The sequence below is a fragment of the Octopus bimaculoides genome, chromosome 20, assembly GCF_046866305.1.
Source record: "Octopus bimaculoides isolate indiv1 chromosome 20, ASM4686630v1, whole genome shotgun sequence".
NCBI classification, from domain to species: Eukaryota; Metazoa; Mollusca; class Cephalopoda; order Octopoda; family Octopodidae; genus Octopus; species Octopus bimaculoides.
In genome coordinates, this window is record NC_142947.1 from 23,410,510 (window position 1) to 23,415,509 (window position 5,000).

At 35.9% G+C, this 5,000-nt stretch overlaps 1 pseudogene; it reads left to right on the forward strand.

Annotated features, from left to right (window-relative positions):
- The window catches only part of LOC149131625 (histone-lysine N-methyltransferase SETMAR-like), a 12,025-nt pseudogene that overhangs the window by 2,899 nt on the left and 4,126 nt on the right, over nucleotides 1-5,000 (forward strand).

Here is a 5,000-nt window from a genome sequence, read left to right on the forward strand (position 1 = left end):
CAACAAAAACCCTCTCCTTAGTGAGACAACTACAAGTGAAATATTTAAGACATGATTCAAAGTAGACTATCTCTGGTCTTTTCACTTGTATCCATCATACAATATTTTTTTTTACCACTAGTGCTACCATACCTGCAGAGTTTATCAGAAACTCAGTTTGCTCGCTGGTACAATTGCCAGATAAAAAAATTGTTGGATGTTGTCCAAAGTATCTGAGCTCACAAGTTTTGGAATAGGGTAGCTAATTGATTTTCAAGAATACACAGACTCCTTGAGAACATTGTCACTCTTGTTCACCACTAGCCTTTTATATAATACAATGTTTGACATATCATTAGCCCAATTTGCCTGACAGTAAAGAACTGCAAGTGCTTGGCAAATTGCAGAAGCTAAGCACCCAATATTGGCTTTTGCTTATGCAAGACTACAGCTCTGTCAAAGAGCTGTGAGGAGACATGCTTCACAAATGAAGACCATACATCCTCAGTATCTAGAATCTCTACAGATGCCACAGCCTCAAGGCATGTCTATGCATCATCAGTTGAGCTCCCCACACGTGTGGTTTTGACAGTAGATAGACCTTCTAACATGTGGAATTTGTCACTTGCACAAAAAATGAATGTGAAAATACCTCAGCTTCATTAGATGAAAAGTAGAACAAAGTACAACACTCATGAAGTAATAAGTAGAAAGGTAATATATATTGCCTGAGTTTTCAAGGAGAGCTTGCTCTCAGCCTATTTTGGTTGAAACCAACCAGCCTGCTCATAAACTTCTCTCAGTTCTTAACCTTCTCAAAGCAGACTCAAAGTATATTAACAGAACCTTTGAACCAGCAATCTACAACACTGGCCAGTGTAATTGCTTCACCTTATCACAGCTAAAGAGTGCTCCTTTTACCACCTCTGTTCCTTTAGTACAGTGCCAGCCACTTCAATTTCCATAGGTCCAACAACAATAATAATAATAGCACCATAGCAAGAAACTGAGAGTAGTTTTCCCTAAATTAAAATGGTTGTAAATAATGTTGCGTCGGAAGCAAGTTGAAAGAGCTATAACAGAATAATATGTAAATAAAATGAGTTGGAGAGACGCCAGCACCACACTTAAATCTCTTCACTACAATTCACCAGAGTATGCCTTTGATAAATTGCCATTTTGATCTGCCACAATTTGTATAGTGATCATTCATGTATCACATATTATCTATCAGATAAATAAATTTTCAGAAAAATAGGAGAAAGATAAGGAAAAGGAAGGAGAAGAGAGGAGAGAATGTGTTATGTTTCGATGTTGTTATTTTACTGTTTGTTGTTTTGTGTATATTTTGTTATATTTTTAGTGTTTCTCCCTGATTCATGGCAACCATTTTAGTCAAGTTGCTTATGTCTATATTGTAATTTTTGGTGAGTTTTTGTTTATAAATTTTTGTTTTTGTTTTTTGCCGTGGAGTGTGTAAGGGGCAATGTCAAAGAGAGGGTAGTTGATTGGTCAGTTGGTCAGTTGATCAGTTGGTTGGTTAGTTGGTTGGTTGGCTGGTTGGTTGGCTAGTTGGCTGGCTGATTGATTGGTTGGTTGGCTGGCTGGCTAGTTGGTTGGTTGTGTAGCTGGTCGGTTGGTTGGTTGGTTGGCTGGTTGGTTGATTGATTGTTGGCTAGTTGGCTGGCTGATTGGTTGGTTGGTTGGTTGGTTGGTTGGTTGGTTGGTTGGTTGGTTGGTTGGTTGGTTGTCTAGCTGGTCGGTTGGTTGGTTGGCTGGTTGGTTATGCCTGAAGGCTTGTGAGTTTTGTCAGTTTGATGGAAGGTTTTGAGGGTTTTATGTTTTCTGATTCTTTTGCAGGCTACATTTCTGTGATTTTCGTGTCTCACACAGACACACACATACATATTTATACATGCTTACAAATATCCACATACATGAAGATATATATATATGACATTTATAATGAACAAGACAAAAAGTACTCCATACATGAATGATGTATTATATGATTATTTATTGGGCTGTCCACTACAGATGAACTCGGTTGTCTAACAAACTGACATTTGTAAAACCTTAGGCAACAATAGAAGACTTCAACTAAAGATATATACATATATATATATATATATATATATATATATATATATATATATATATATATATATACAGAGTCTGCCAAAAACCTGTATGCTCACTTCAGGAAAGGAAAAATTTATACAAATATTTTAATTCAGTATCATTGCAATTTATTCAATGTTATCATTATCTAATAAAACATTGTAAGAATTATTTATATTTACAGAAGTACTTATACAAGTCAAATATTTATACAGATTTTTTTTTCCTTTCTTGAAGTGTGTATACATTTTTCGGGTGAATTCTACCAGTATTGCTTGGGCTGACCTAGCAGAGGTAAGAAGACGTTTTTAATGTTCACTGGAATTTTTTCCTACCATGCCTGTATTAGATTTGTAACTATTTCTGTGGTACAGAAGTAGTTTTGACTTCTATTTTTAGTAATGTAGGTGCTCATGTGGTGCCTTTGTGTGTGTGTATATATATATATATATATATATATATATATATATATATATATGAGTACATACTTTATGTTGTATGCATATATTTTATCAATTTGCCTGTAGGCTGATAACTCGCCACATGTGATGGTATTTTAATAATACCATCCCTTCTTATATTTAATCATATAAGGGTGGGGGAGGTGGGGTGAGGGGTGGAGGAGGTGGGGTGAGGGAGGAGGTTGATTACATCAATCTCAGTGCACAACTGGAACTTATTTCACCAACCCTAAAAGTGCAAAGTTGACTCCAGTGGCATTTGAACCAGTATGTTAATTATTCTGCCAGCCTTTAATAATGATAATAATAATGGTTTCAAATTTTGGCACAAATCTAGCAATTTGGAGGACAGAAGCTACTCAATTACATCAACCCCAGATTTTGACTGGTACTTATTTTATCAATTCTGAAGGTATGAAAGGCAAAGTCAACCTTGGTGGAATTTGAATGCAGCGCATAAAAACAGACGAAATGCCACTAAGCATTTTGCCAGCTCACCACCACAACACCTCCACCAACATTACCAACAATAGCATCAACGTCACCACCAACAACAACAACAATAACAACAGCAACATGAGCATGAAGCACTGCACCCCCAACACTGCTACCAATGCCGACAACAACACTACCAACACCACTATGAACCACTGCAACCACCACCACTACCACCACCCCCTGCTGCTATCAGTACAATTAAAAACACTATTTCTAATATACTAGAGCCATCACATTTCTCGTCACCATCATTACCACCAACACCACCATCAGCAACACCATCACCACTAACACACCAATACCAACAACAACACATCCACCACCAATTCTACTATCACCAACGCTAACACCACTATCAAGATTGCTGTTTCCTACACCACTGCCTCCAGCACCAACACCATCAACACCATGATGGTAGTATCAAAACCACCACCGATACTACCATCACAAACACCAACATCTATATCAATATCTCTATCACCATCATTGCTACCCCCAATACCACTGCCTCCAACATCACTATCACCAGCACCAACAATGGCCAACACCATGACACTACTATGAACACCATCACTACCACCACCAATACTACCATCACAAACACCAGCATCACTATCAACATCTCTACCACCAACATCACTACCACCAATGTCACAACAATACCACTGTCCCCAAACCACCACCACTACCATCAGCCATACCACCACCACCATCAGCCATACCACCACCACCAATACTACCACCACCACCACCAACACCACCACCAATACCAACCCACCACCAACTAGAAGTAGCAGCCAATTTTTTTTCTCATATCCCACCTGACCATCTTAGAAGAAATACAGAAAAAGAGCACCCTGGATAATGTTGTCCAAGGTGCACTGTGCCTAGGAAAAGATAGAATGTTCACTACAGGTATACTTTTAATTATAGATCTACTTGATCAGTGCTAACCAAGGGTTGAACAATAGCAACAACAACACCAACAACATGAAACAGTTCTGAAGATTTTAATAAGCAATGAAATTACTTTTACAAAATAAACAAAATTAAAAATAAAATTAATGAAGTCAAACTAAAAAAATTACAAAACTTTTGAGGAACAAAAACAAATGATAAATAAGACGGAGAAAAAAGGAATTTTAATATATTTTTGTTATATAAATATTTGGGGTTTTTTCTTATTTTAATTATCTGTTTATTTTGATAAATATAATTTATTTATTATTTCTTGTGAAAAAAAATAATATCAAATTGTTTATAATTTCTTTGTGATTCATTAGAATGTCTCCCATCAGATTTGATTTACATACAACTGTGTTAGTGTGGTGGCGTGGGTGGAGGTGATTGACTGACAAGGCGGTGTGGGAGGAGGGTGAAGTGTTTGGGATAAAAGAAGACAGGTAGATAGACAGATGCATAGGCATAGACAGACAACTGGATAGATAGATAGATAGACAACTGGATAGATAGATAGATAGATAGATAGATAGATAGATAGATAGATAGATAGATAGATAGATAGATAGATAGATAGATAGATAGACAGACATAGGTAAATGGATACATAGGTGAATAAAAAGAGGAAGAGAGAGAGGGAGTGATTAGAAGAAAAAAGGAAAAGGTAAGAAGAAACAAACAAGAATGTGGTTTAAATAAATAAATAAAATGAAGAAGGAAAATAGATAAGAGAATAACAAAATAAAGAAGAAAGGAAAAAAATAATTCAAAGAGACTGAAAAGAGAAAAATGAAAAAGGGAAGCAATGAAAAAAAAAACACACACAAGAAGAAAAAAGACTAAAAAATAAAAGAAGCAAACCAAAAAGGGAAAAAAACCGAAGGAAACTTGCAAAAAATAAATGAAAGAAAATAATTCAATGATTTCTTTGAAAGAATTTTTTTTAAATGAACATTTTAAATGAATTACTAAAATCTTTAA